This window comes from Myotis nattereri (assembly GCF_964212035.1).
Source record: "Myotis nattereri genome assembly, chromosome: 17".
NCBI lineage: Eukaryota > Metazoa > Chordata > Mammalia > Chiroptera > Vespertilionidae > Myotis > Myotis nattereri.
The window spans coordinates 15,472,419-15,487,598 of NC_138092.1; the positions used below are offsets into that span (position 1 = coordinate 15,472,419).

Sequence of the window (15,180 nt, forward strand, 5' to 3'; positions counted from 1 at the left end):
CTCAAAAAGTATTATGTTTCTCTTTTATTATGTGAAAATGAAGGCATGGGATTGTCCAGACTGGCTGTACTCTCTGTATTACAAGGATACCTCTCTATATAGCTTCTTGCATTGTGAGGCCCGAGTCACTGGCTCATCACATATTCTAATCATTTAAATATAGCCTTTTCTAGACCCATTTAAAAAGTAAATATGGCCTAGTTTTAGCAAGCCTAAAGCTGGGGAAAAAATAAAATCTTCTTTAAAATAACCAATATTCAACCCCAAACATAAATATGTCTTTTCTATGATATTTAATGTTGTCTTTTGCATCTTGTCTCTATAAAAATTATAACTCAGAAATAAGTGAGTTAAGATTTTCTGTATTGAGGGTATTATAAAAATTACACACTGCTTTTTAACTTTTCTTCTTATGTAGACTATTAACTTCAAATGAAAAATTTTATGGGAATGCTTTTTATTGTTTATAGCAGTTAACTTTATTAATGAATAATGCTGATTTTGTTTATTATCAAGCTGTAATAGATATCAAAATGAATAATCATGGACATTGTCAGTATAATGACAATATATGTAATGAATATGTAATCAGACATATTCTAAGCACATCCCGCTGCAAGGACTTAAATGTCAAGTTTAAATCCTCATTCCCCTTTCTCTCTGTGTGTTGGTGTTCCTAGGTGATGAAGAAGGCGTCCAGGAGACGGCGGAGTCAGATGGGGACACGCAGTCAGAGAAGCCAGGGCAGCCTGGAGTGGAGACGGGTGACTGGGATGGACCAGGTAGGACAGAAAATTTAAAATGCAGCCACCTGTTGCTACTATCAGAAGTTCACTGGGTTTTCTCAAATTATAATTAGGTCATAAACTCTTCATGACCTCAACTCTGATCTTAAAAAAGTTATTTGTTTATATACTGGTTACTTGGGAGGTTAAATAAACATCATTATCTAAAGAAAATTTTATCTTTTTGATAAATTATAAAAACCAAAGGTTACCTTTGCTTGAAGTCTTCATCTTGTTTTCATTCATACTCATAGAAGAATTAGTCAACTCTACTTGCTTTTTCTTTGAACTGAAATCTTTATGCTAAATCTGTATTCAAATTGGGCATATTTTTAAAGCTTCAAAACAGTAATAATAATACATAATAATACTTCAAAGAAAAATTTTCAGTGTAGTCCTATTGTAAGTTATAGGGTCTCAATATGTACTTAGAAGTTTAGAAAATACCAACAGATGCCTCACTTAGAGTCAGGGTTTTGGCAACATTTTCATTTTCATGAATGAAAACTTAATTTAATTTTAAAGATCCTGACATCTTACCATTTCAAGAAAAACAAAAACTGATCAAAATACTCCAAAACACCAATATAATTGTATATAAATGTATAAAGTTCATAAAAACTCTGTGGAAAAACAACACCTTTGTATTTGGTGCCAATGTAATTTACAATTGATGGTATATTTATAAATGGAGACTATTATGTCATAGGGCTTAAGAATATAAGTGAGTTTAGAAGTGATTTTCTCCATAATTTTCAAAGCAGTAACATTTTTCATTAAGAGAGATCCCTACATTTCAATCACATTTTCAGCCTTGTGTGACTTTGCAGTTAGCTCTCCGCTCTGTGTGAAGAGGAGAGGGACTCTGGTAGGAATTTTCTGAAACCAGCTGCTGTAAAATAAAATGCAAACAAAAATGAAGATGCACTATCTGATTATTAGGATGTCATTTCTAATATTACTCATGAGACACACAAATGTTTGTATTCTGTGTACCATAGCATAATGTTACACAAGATTTTGGATGAAAATCTATAATAATAAAAGCATTAATATGCTAATTAGACCAGATAGCCAAATGACCTTCTGGATGACCTTCCGGACGTCCTACTGGACGACCTTCAGGATGAAGCCATGGCTGCAAGGGCTGAGGCAAGCTGCTGCGGATGCGAGGGCCGAGCCCTTTGCACGAATTTCATGCATCGAACCTCTAGTGTATTATGTATATAAAGTACCATAAAACCAGTTTTTAAGCGTTTAAAAGGAAATGTGGACTTCTGGCATTCTGACCTTATTGCATAATTCTGTCTTTTCAATTCAGGGAAGACTGCCTTTGATTAAAAATGTACAAAATATACTGAGGAGTAAGTTAAAGTATAACTTCATTCAGGATATGATTTTTCACTTTTAAGTGAAATTAATTTAATCTGTCTGATTTAATGAAAATTTTCTGTAGTTGACAGTGGAGAAATGTTCTTTTTTTGTGACACATATGAATATGTAAAAACTTTAAAGAAAAATGTATGTCTTTAAGCAGGTATGTGTATGAGAAAAATTTTAATATGTACAGTAAAATTGATAAAACATTTTCCCCTATTTTGCAAAAAAAAAAAAGTTGTAATTACTGTGAAACTTTTTGATGAGGTTCAACAAAAGACTGTTGGATATTTATGTTTTTAAGGTAGAATATTTATGTCTTTTAATCAGGAGAAAGTATAGAGGACTTTTTTTTACTTTTGCAATTATATAGAGATTATATCAATACTTTTACTCAGATTTTTTAAAATATATATTTTATTGATTTTTTTACAGAGAGGAAGGGAAAGGGATAGAAAATTAGAAACATTGATGAGAGAGAAACATTGATCAACTGCCTCCTGCACATTCCCTATTGGGTATGTGCCCGCAATTAAGGTACATGCCCTTGACCGGAATCAAACCTGGGACCCTTGAGTCCGCAGGCTGATGCTCTATCCATTGAGTCAAACCAGTTAGGGCTTTACTCAGATTTTTGTTCTTCACAAAACATTATTGGTATTTTCCAACTGTATTGAGATAAAATTATCCAGGTTTTAATGACCGTGTTAGAAATAGCTCTGGATTCTAAGCATTTAAGTTTCAGATTCTGGATTTGCCATTAATTTGCTCGGCCATTTTTAGCAATTTGCTTACTATCTCTGTGCCTGTATTCCCAGTTGTCAAATGCAGAAAATCATATTATGGAATTTGTAAGAAGTATACACATAAAATGCACGTGGTCATTATTATGGCTTTGGAATTGTTGAGTCTTGAAGCAGAACCTTTTAAAATTCTTCTCGGCATTTTTTTAAAGCCCAATAGTAGTATCTGTGGTTGCACAAAAATGCATCTACTTTTGAATTTAACCACAAATTATTAGCTAAGACATGAGGTAATGAGCCAGGTGTGACTTCAAGGTCTCCTAATGTTGAGGCCCTCCCCCCCAATTCAGTCACTCTAAGATAGGCGGTTTTCTCTAAAAATAGACACAATAAAAGGACAAGGAAATTATCTAAAGAATTTGAGGCATAGAGCTGACATCATTTAAGATAGATTAGGATTTATCTTATTTTTAAAGGGTTTGATTGAAGACGGCTCCACAACCTTTCTTGATGGCTCATTTCAATAATGAATCAACTCCTATCTGCAGTGTTCTATTTTTATCAAATGCCAGCTTTACAGTGAGAACTTTTTTTTCTTTGTTTGTTATTCAACTAAAAGGCACATTTAGTAATTGCTTGGACCTTTGTTCACTCTTAGGATTGGGTGGGGCCTAAACATCTTTTGCAAAAATTACCTTACATTTGAAACCAGTTCTGTGGTGTGAAATTCTTTAATGTTTAATTATATGAACCTAATTCATAGGTACTTGTCATCCCCTCTTTCTCCTTTTCATCTGTATTTGCCTGTACTTCGCTTATATCACTTCTGCCTACATTAAATACCTCTTCTTTTCTTTTATTACCCTCACACGTTTCATGTTTTATCACCCTTGCTGTATTTCAGTTTATCAATATTCTTATACACTTAATCAATCAATCAATGGTTATTGTGGACTAATAATTTTGAAAGGTGCTAGGGGGAAGTCCAAAGGTGTTGTATGATGCTGCCCACACTCTCTTGATGCTATTTCTCTCCTTAACCTCTTTTAATTACTCCTGTGTTGCATTGCAGTCATTGATGCACTAGTTAAGTATGTCCAGCTAGGAAGTAGGGAATGGCCTAAACTATAGAAGAAAAGGTACGAATTGAAGAGTCAGACAGATCTGTGCTTGAGTTCACACATGGATGCTTGGGGCCTTGTGAGCTAAGGCATATTAAACAGCCAGGCCTCAGGTTCCTTACCTGTAAAATGGAAAGAATAGTAGCGGCACTGAAACATTGTTATGCGGGTGACATTTGAAAGGGCTGATATATAGAAAGTATCTAGCACAGAGATTGGAAGAGCATGGGATTCAGCAGATGTTAATGGGTTTCCCTTTCCTTAAAACAGTGAGGGATAGTTAAGAACGTTGACCTTATTTGGAAATAGTGTTTACATCTCTGGCTTTATCTTTTAAAGAAATCTTTGGAATAATCCCTGGACAAAGTCTAGAGCCGTGGCCTGCAAACTGCGGCTTGCGAGCCACATGCGGCTCTTTGGCCCCTTGAGTGTGGCTCTTCCTAAGCCTTAGGCGTACCCTAATTAAGTTAATAACAATGTACCTACGTTTATAGTTTAAGTTTAAAAAATGTGGCTCTCAAAAGAAATTTCAGTCGTTGTACTGTTGATATTTGGCTCTGTTGACTAATGAGTTTGCCAACCACTGGTCTAGAGTATTAACTTATGTATTTAGATTTAGAAGGAGACTTGGGGAAGAGAATTCAGAAAAATTGTTATAAATTCATGATTTATCACTATGAAAGAATCACCATAAAAGTCACATCTTACTTATATTAACGCTAAGAATACTAACTCTCTAGGTTATGTTATTATAAACATTGTTACTTCGTCTTACAATTGGGAATACTGAATAATTTGATTTTTCTGGTTTAATATTGAGTAATTCTAGGTCTCGCCATCAGACTTACAGCAGCTATAATTGAAATTTCCAGGAGCTCTAATAAAGGAACATGTAACTCAAATTATGCAAATAAGTACATGTGTATTAATGCAAATATACACAGATATAAAATTTAGGGCAAGTAGTTATGTAGATTCTTTGACATGAACTTTTCAAGATAAGCATGTATTTTATTTAAGTAGATTTTGATATTTATATGTTAGATATTTGGGACATTTTAATAAAAATGCAAACGAAAATAATAACCTTCATTAACTGTTTGATGAATTAGTAGAATACAATTATAAATAACTTTTATATTATATATTACAGATCGATTCATGGAAGTCTGACTTTCCATGAGGTAAATTATTTTTGGATGGTGTAAGAGTGGAGAAACCCAAAACCATTTCTTCCATTTACATTGTGACCTTGTCACTTATCAATTGTGTGGCTTTGATAAGTTATTAATTCACCAAGGCCTAAGTTTCCTTAATTATAAAATAGGGCTAATAATAATAATATCTACATCATTATTGACATTTTCTGTGTAAACAGAAGAGCTCAAAGCTTTATACATGTTTAATAAATAGCTCTTAATATTACTTTTAGGATCATTTGGCAGTTGTGTTTTTGTAGCCCTTATAATGCCTTACAGTGCCTGTTTAATGATAAGTCCTCATTAAACACTTGTACTGTGAATTAACTTTGCAAAATAATTTTGTTATGTAGAAGTCACCATAGGGTGACATTAACTCTGTCCTATTCAGATAGAGTGAAATCATGATTCAGTAAGAAATTTTAATGTATATACTTTGCAGGAATAATTGTCTAGCATAAAATCATACATGTGTACTTGTTGCATCTGGACTAAAATTGGTCAAGAAATCATAAACCAGTTACCTCATTCAGTTGCTGTTTAACATTATGGATGCACTCAAATGACCAGGCTAGTTCTGCTTTGTGCCTTAAATTAAACTAAGAAGGTGAGAGTGTTTTGCAGAAAGTGGAATGGTGGCTACAAGACCACTGTGAGGTATAAGCACACACTAATGATACAGGTTTTTTTTTTTTTCTTCTTCTCCTTACTAGTTCATCCAAAGAAGGGCTTGGAGATTACAGTTCTGATTTCGTTTCCTTTTTGATTGGGAAAATGTGGTAGATATAAGATCTGGGAAATGCCATTTGAAGTAAATTAACAGAAACCTATGAAACATAGTTAACCATAGATATAGTCTGACAGTAAGAAGAATATTTTGAGAAGCGGAGGAAATCGTAGAATGACTGTGTATTACTCTGACAGTGAATTGGTATTATCTCTGCTATCAGATAATGCAGTTATCATTAATTTTCACATTTGCATTTCAATCTTTGGAAGGAAATGACTCTTGCCGGATGAAGATAAGAGCTCTGTACTACTATAATGAACCATCATTTTATCCCAATGCTTTGTGTCCATATGAAAATGAGGCTGGGGGAGGCGGGGGGGAGGAGAGAGAGAAAGAACTAGGTTGGGGGGGGGGAGGTGTCAGAAAAACATTATAACAAAAGTGGCAAAATTTGCTACAGACTTTTGAGCTCCTTATGAAACAAGAGGGGGGTCAAAATAAATCTTCTATAGTGTAGTTAAGTGGATACTGGATTAAGAGATGAAAGCTTTACCCTCTGTAGAACAGAATACCACATAAACGGAGTGAAAAAGTTCTCTATCTCATTCCCTTACTTCCGTTGGCATTCTCATGTAGAATTAGGGCACATATAAACCCAACAACAACAAAAAAGTAGGCTGAAGGCAAAGTACTTATTTATGGTTTGGAAAGATATGTCCTTGAGTTATAAAATACTGTATAGAATAGACCATTTATTATTGTTATTTCTGTTCATTTGTATAAGAATGGGAAGTAAGGCTGTTTAGATACTGAATTGTTCTAGAATTTGCCTAATTTGCTTGTACTATATAAGCTTAATTGAGAAATTCAAGCTAAAGGATAATAATGGTTTTGAGATTAATTTTCTTCGGACCTAACTTTGCAGTGACCTTTTCCTTCAAGTATCATGCTGGAAAATGGATACAGTGTCAAATTTTGTAAATATATCATGCTCCCAGAAAAACAGATAACAGACTATTTTTTCTTGTCCTATACCCTGCTCCCATGGCAAAATCAACTGGCTACAGTAAAAGTTCCCATAAGCCTGTCCTGCATGGCTCAGTGGTCGAGTGTCGACTTATTAAACAAGAGGTCATGGTTCAATTCCCGGTCAGGGCACATGCCCAGGTTGTAGGTTCAATCCTCCTGCAATGGGAGATGCAATAGGAGGCATCCGATCAATGACTCTCTCTCATCACTGATGTTTCTGTTTTTCTCTCCCTCTCCCTTCCTCTCTGAATTCAATAAAAACATTTTTTAAAAAACGTATATAGATGTAATATATATGATAAAAGTAGAAAAGAGGATGAAGAAATGCAACTGTACTATTACAAAGTTCCTACATCTTTCTTGAAGTAATTCATACAAAGCCTGAAAAGATAGTGAAAAATTAAGATACATAGTGCAGTCCCTAGAGCAACCAATACTAGTGATTTTTAGCTAGAACTTTTAAAGTGGAACTTTGGTACCATACCTGGACTGTGTTAGGTTGAAGTGTTCTTGATACATAAATAATGTATTTGGATTTCCATGGGTCTATTTATTAATAAAATTATTCATTACTATTCACCTATTTCTAGCTAAGAATCTTTCATTCTGAAAAATTCTTAGAATAGCTTTAACAGGTAGATGGAACTATTGTAAATTATTTAGTAGATTTTTTTTAGGAAGATCAAATGTGCAAGTTTGAAAGTTTTTACATTATGGCTATACTCAGATGGTTATAGAATTTCTGTTTGGGATGATGAAAAGTTCTAGAAATGAATAGTAGTGATGGTTATACAACATTTTAAGTGTACTCAATGCCACTAATTGTAAACTTCACCTTGGTTAAAATGGCAAATTTTATGTTATATATATGTAATCACAATAAAAATTCACTATATTAAAAAAAGAATCTTTCAAATTTTAGAATTTAGAGATATGCTTCCAAAGAAATTTATATTCTTGTATTAAACTATTCTGAGCCAACTATCCATTAACTTTGATAAATTATTGTTTAATATATTTTATTGATTTTTTACAGAGAGAAAGGCAGAGGGATAGAGAGTTAGAAACATCGATGAGAGAGAAACATTGATCAGCTGCCTCCTGCACACCCCGCACTGGGGATGTGCCCACAACCAAGGTACTTGCCCTTGACTGGAATCGAACCTGGGACCCTTGAGTCCACAGGCCGACACTCTATCCACTGAGCCAAACTGGTTAGGGCAATAAGTTATTTTGAAGTTATTTTTTATTTCCTGCCATTATCATATCTTCAGGTTTTGCATAATACGTTTTTGTCATTTGTTTTAAATTTTATCATTTTAAGTTTTATCTTCTAATAGCTGGTCTACCTACTAGTTTACAGGAGTTTTTTGAGGTTTATCACTTTTAATGCAATTGATATCCTAAATTTGATAATATGTTAGATAGTAAGTTATTATAAATTTGATACGGGTTAGACATATTATTTTCTGTCTTTCCAGTATTCAAACTGACAACAGCGAATTGTTATATTTGTTGTTGTTTTAACCTCAGGACTGCATTTGGACCTTGGGGATTATTCTGTCTCTGTTATCATAATAAATTCCTACACTTGTTTCTGAGTTTGATACTTGGAGCTTGTAACTTACTTATAAATATAATTTGCATATGCTTGCCAGATCATATACTTATCTCCTGCACCTTTGCAGACCCACATTGAATTAATAAATTTAATTAGTTTAAGCATTTATTGAAGAATAACTGTGTGCTAGACTCTAAGAATAAAAAGATGATTTGTAGTCAGACTACTTTCAAAAAGTTCATAGTACAAAGTTGAAGACAGGCAAATGATGAGATAGAACACATAACACATTTTTATGGATATCGTTGTACAGGCCTGTGCAGTGTGCAGGGGTAGCAAAGAGAGAGGAAGGTCAGCTATTGACAAGTGCGAGTGGTGGTGGGGAGGCGGCTAAGAGATCAGCTTGCACAGAGGGGGAAGGGAAGGGTTGCTGGTGGTTAGACATAATGCTGATGGAGGTTCTCGGAGAATTTGGGGCAAGTAAAGAAAAAGGTCTCAAGAAGGAGAGGCTTACCTTCTCGCGAACAGGAATTTTACCAAAGCTGATGAATGGAGGCTTGCAAGTCATGGAAGGTCATAAAGGAAGCCCAGAGAAAGAGACACCTGTCTCTTGCTTTGGGAGGCCAGGGAAGGCCTCCGTACTTCGTGAGCATGGAAACAGGTGACAGATGGAAAAGAGAAGAGGAGAAAGACATTCCAACATTGTAGGCAGAGGGCGTATAACCCACCTGGCGTTACTATAGAGGCTAAATTGTAGTTAGGGGTGAGAGAGGGACTGGCATGAGTCACTCAGGCAACAGCCTATTGTGGTAGTTCTGATCAAAACACAATAGAGATTTGGGTAAAATGAAAGTGGGCAGCACCATGGCCAAGTGTTTGTGTTCACTCTGAAAATGGTTTGAAAGTGGTGAGGGACTAAGGAGGGCCTTCCCCACCCAGTCCAGGCTCTGGAAGGCGTCATCTGGAAGTGGCTCTGGGAGTAGGCTGTACAGCTTCTTCCTCTCAGAGTCTCTGCTCTGAATCAATCAATCTCTCTCTCTCTCTCTCTCTCTCTCTCTCTCTCTCTCTCTCTCTCTCTCTCACACACACACACACACACACACACACTTTTTGTTGAGCAATGTAAGGGCAAGTGTTTTCTTATGGTTACATAAACAAAAGTGAACCTTTAATTTTACTCTGCAAGGAAAATATGCTTTACTCATTGTGTAAAAAATCGTTGAACTATTTTAAGTCATTAAATTTAATGATTATCATTACATTTCGTACCAAATTTGAATATAAATATGACATGTTATAAAGCACTCAACCATATAGAATACTTTTTTTTCACATTGATGTGTATTATAGGAAAATATCCTTCGATTTTAAAGAACTAGATATTTTTGAAAAGCCCACATTATCCATTCATTAAAAATCGTAATTACAATTGTGTGGCAAAATTAATTTTTTATAAAATAGGTTTTTCTCTCTGGAAAATGGAAATGAATTATTTCAAGAACTCATATGACTTAAGGCTAACATTTCATGCCAATAATTTATGATTAGTATATACTAGAATATTTTAGCACATTTTAAACTGAAGAAGAGGTTATTAGTTAGCTTTCTGGATTTAACTCATTTTTTACTTTTTAAGGTTAAGCATAATAAAATGTAAATATAGTCATGAGGTATTTTAATAGGGTAAATAGTAAATCAAGTGAAGATGACATATAACAGCTTATAAAAATACATTAAATATTTCAAACATGGTTTAAAAGTACATGAAATTAATACTTCTGATTTCCTTTGGGCACTTGATATTATTAAGTTTTTATAATTTATGACATCTTATCCATTCACTTCATTGACACACTTTTAGAAATCATGAAACGTGCACACAAAAGTACTGATAAAGGTAAAATCATTAAATGAGATGACCTAAAACATTTATTTTTTAAAGTGTTATTTTCTTCAAATGATCAGAAGAAAAGCTATTTAGAATTAATGTTGAGGTCACAAAACATTGCTCTGGGAACTTTTTAGTTTTCCCCTTTCCATTTATGTCTCTAGTAACTATATTTACTCAGAGTTTGCTATGTGCCAGTGACTACTGTAGGCTTAGGGAAGTATGGAGCAAGCACATTCTCATTGTTTTCCCTCATAACGACTCTAGCAGTATTGTTTCCCCTTTGACCAATGGGGAACTGAGGCACGGGAACACTCGGTAAGACCACAACACAAATCCTCATGGAGTTAAAATTAAGCACCTTGACCTCATTACTGCTTCTTTCTGTCTGTTTTTTATACAATGTGCCCCTTTTCAAATGATGGCACCTGTTGTTTGATAACATATTTTAATATCACTTCACCTGACTTGGAGTTGTCTTTTTCCTTCCCTTAAAATGCAAGCAAGGAAAAAAAATAGGGTTTTTTTCCCCCTTTAAAACTTCATCAAACTTAATTTATGCTTCAATAAAATGTTTGTAAAATCTAAGGCTTCCCTTTCTAGGTCCCAACATTTTTGGTGACTGTGTTTATTTTATCATTTATCTGGTTTCTTCCTGGAAAGCACACATAATAATCATAACATATATAATATACTGAGCATCCTGACCACAGCCACTGTGCTTTATTTTACAGTTGAGGATATTGAGGCTTAAAAAACTTACTAATATAGCTGATCAGTGACCCCGCGAGGACTCCCATTGAGGGTGACAACACCCTTGGCGGATGCTTTCTCTTTCCTAGGTACTGGGTGAAGTGGTCCATTAGTTACCTCTTTAATTTTCACAAGCCCAGTAGGCTATCCCTTGTTTACAGGTGACGATGGTCAGTCTTAGAGTAGTTAGGTAGTTGACTTAATCTCACATTGCTAGTAAGTGAAGCTTGTAGGGGTAGAAAGAGAGACACCATCTGAGATGAAATATGCTTTTGAATTCTGCTCCTCTGCTTAACAGTTCAGTAAACGTGGACAAATTACATACTCTCTCTTCCCTTCAACGTTTTCATCTGTATTGTGGGAGTGCTGTATACCTGCTTCATAGGGTTTCTTGAGCATCACATGTAACATGGAAATGCGATATACCTTCTTCATAGGGTTTTGTGAGCATCACATGGAACATGGGAATGGAGTATACCTGTTTCATAGGGTTTTGTGAGCATCACATGGAACATGGGAATGCGATATACCTGCTTCATAGGGTTTTCTGAGCATTACATGGAACATGGGAATGGAGTATACCTGTTTCATAGGGTTTTGTGAGCATCGCATGCAACATGGAAATGTGAGATACCTGCTTCATAGGGTTTTGTGAGCATCACATGTAGCATGGGAGTGCTGTATACCCACTTCATAGGGTTTCTTGAGCATTACATGTAACATGGGAATGCTGTATACCCACTTCATAAGGTTTTGTGAGCATCACATGTAACATGGGAGTCTGGATACCCGCTTCATAGGGTTTTGTGAGCATCACATGAGTGAATTACTGAGAAGAGTGACTCGCACAAAGGGAAATACAAGTGATGTAAACAGGACATCACCATCACCTTGCTTTCAACCTTGTTTCTTTGCCATTAGAATTCTTTTAAGTTTTCAACGGCCAGAGAAATCATGCATCAGTTTGTATCTAATTTGTTCAGAAAATCAGTGTCTTTTATAGGATTCAATATCCTTGATTAGAATTAAACTTTCAGTTGAATTTGAAGTGCTAAACTATTTTAGGTTTTCAAAAATAATTTACTCGTTGATTATGCTCCGTGTTGTTCCACAAAAGATTTAGGGTGACATAAGAAACATGAGTAATAAAATCATAGGATAAATTACTAAAGTAGATACAATAAAAACATGGACAGAGAAATAACAGAGACATGGATAGTATAAATGCAGAGTTGTCTAAACCATAGGGCCCAGGATAGTTACTCAAAAAGGGCTTAAGCCCAGCTGGCGTGGCTCAGTGCTTGAGCGTCGACCTATGAACTAGGAGGTCAGGGTTCGATTCCCGGTCAGGGCACATGCCTGGGTTGCAGCATGATCCCCAGTGTGGAGCAGGCAGGCAACCAATGAGTCTCTCTCATCATTGATGTTTCTGTCTCTCTCTCCCTCTCCCTTCCTCTCTGAATTCAATAAAATATTGACTATTAAATATTTAATATTAAAATATTAAAAAATATTTTTTAAAGGGCTTAAAATCCTAGCTTGTCTCTTGGACTCTCTACTCTGGACTGCCCTCTGGTTTTTAGAGGGCCTCAAAGTTGTTCAAAGTTGCCTTCCTATCTCTCTTTCCCCCTTTTCTTGGGACCTACTTTCAGAAACCTCTTCAGACATTCTTACCAAATTGTCCTCAAGAGATTCCTATTCTCAGTCACTTTTATATCTTTCTATTTCACTAGGGGCCTGTTACATGAAATTCATGTGCTGGGGGTGAGGGGATGTCCACCAGCCTGACTTGCGTCCTCTCACAGTCCAGGACCCCTTGCTCCTTACCGCCTGCCTGCAGCAGAGAGGCTCCTGTCACCACCACTGCGCTTGCCAGCTGTGAGCCCAGCTTCTGGCTGAGCAGTGCACCCCCTGTGGGAGTGCACTGACCACCAGAGGGCAGCTTCTGCGTTGAGCATCTGCCCCCTGGTGGCCAGTGGGTGTCATAGCGACTGGTCATTCCACTGTTCAGTCAAATTGCATATTAGGGTTTTATTATATAAGAATGGCCCGTCCAGAACTGCTCAGTTCACTTTCTGAAGAAGAAATAAGAAACTGCAAAATGTTACCAAACCCTTCCTCCCGTGTTTTCAAAAAGACACAGCATTGGCTACTTTCTGTTGTGCATGCTTTTACAAAAATCCATTTAAAAATCAAATATATGCTTATCATTCTTTTAACAACAAAACCTACCCTGAGTACATGAATTCCATAGAATTGGGAAAAATAAAGTTTGCAGTGAATGGTGAACGATCCCAGTGTTCAATAGGGGGCTCTTAAAAACAGACCGAATGCACAAGGCATTTTTTGTAGTTTTCAATTTGTGAGAAAATGAATTCATAAGAGCGGGAGAAAATCGTCAGCCATGGAATGTTGGAGAATGCAGGCTCCTGATGAGACCAGCGGAGGAGACAAACTGAGTGTCCGGATGCAGATTAGGCCTCAGAAGATGAGGACGTAAAAGGGATTTAATGGTGGGGTGGATTATAGAAATCCATGTAACAATGTTAAATAATTACAGTTCCAGCCGAGATCAAAGCGGTGCTGATTGAACGCCCTCAAGCTGTTAACATGAAGTATCTGGAAGGGAAAAAAGAAAGCTCTGCCCTGGAGATTGGTCAGCCTGGGCAGGCACTGTCTGTGATCTATTCTATAGGAGTTCCAGCTATTGAAGGCCCCGTTGTGGGGGAGAGGTAGAGGAGGGACGCTGTAAGGGAATTTCTTCCCCAGGAGCTGCCCAGTAAAGTGACTTTGGGAGCTGTTTGTAATTTGGTTGAAATTGCTAAAAATATAGAGGAACTCTTTCTTCTAGCAGGTGGAGAGAAGACATTTATTCAGTAGCCATATCGCAGATGTCAATGGGAAATTCTGAAATTGATTTACTTACTGTTCTTGAATTTTCTCTTTAAGGAAAACTTCATGTTCACTGCATATACCAGAGTGATAATGACATTAGGTAAAGTTAACTAAAAACACACACACAAACAAAAACTTCTTTGTGGAAGACACATTTATCTGCAAGAGTGAAAGATATCTTGACTATTAGGGGAAAAAGAAATGAGATTACATCCATGCAATGTGGATTTGTTTGATTTTGTAATGTCCCCCCCAAACATTATAAAGTGTAGAATTATAAAACAATTGAAGTTAGTTATAAAATGAGAGAGCCAATTACATGAGCCCTTTTGGACCAATTCAATGTACAATTATATTTCTCCATCTCCATCTCTTTTTCTATATGTTACATAATAAAGGAAGGAGGGAAGCATAGTTCTTACAACTTACAGATGCATCTTTTGTTTAATTTTCAAAAAATGAAATTACTTTTAAATCACAAAAAGTGCAAAGCCAACACACATTAAAACTGTATTTACAGAAATTATACTTCTATATTTTGTTATCCATTTAAGATAAATGGTTGGCACATATAGTTGAGGTGTGTAGTTGACACAAACAGTTGAATTATGCAGTTCAAAAGCCAACTATTTGCAAATGCTTTTTATGACACTGTATATTGTGGCTGGGATTTTACTTGGGGAGAATTAAAACAGATATTTCAGTAAGGCACATGGCATTTCTAGTGCAGTGATAGTTTGAAGATTTAGGCTGTTTGGGATTGAGCTAGCCTCTTCATTTTAAATTTTGAAAAGTTTTTTCTTAGAAGATGAATATTGATTCAAATATTTGATAGTATAAATGTACACATTTGCTTAAGAAGTTAGTAATGACCTCTTAAGAGCAAATTGCTTTTGGATATTAAAAAAATCTGATTTTTTAATAGAATAGTATAATTTTTTTTTTCTAATTCAAGCATATTTACCTAAACCAGGGATAGGAAACTTTTTTTCTGCCTAAGGGCCATTTGGATATTCATAACATCATACAAAATCATCAACTTAAAATGAGCCTACTATTTCTGATCAAACATTTAATTAACTCACCCCTAATGTCTTGG

General features: G+C 35.6%; 1 protein-coding gene across 1 annotated transcript in view; it reads left to right on the plus strand.

Annotated features, from left to right (window-relative positions):
- The first annotated feature begins 684 nt into the window (after nucleotides 1–684).
- ZFPM2 (zinc finger protein, FOG family member 2) overlaps nucleotides 685–15,180 on the plus strand; it is a 314,865-nt gene continuing 300,369 nt past the window's right edge. The window contains exon 1 of the mRNA XM_081111219.1: nucleotides 685–782. The gene's annotated coding sequence lies outside the window, so the exon portion shown is untranslated. The remainder of the gene's footprint in view (nucleotides 783–15,180) is intronic.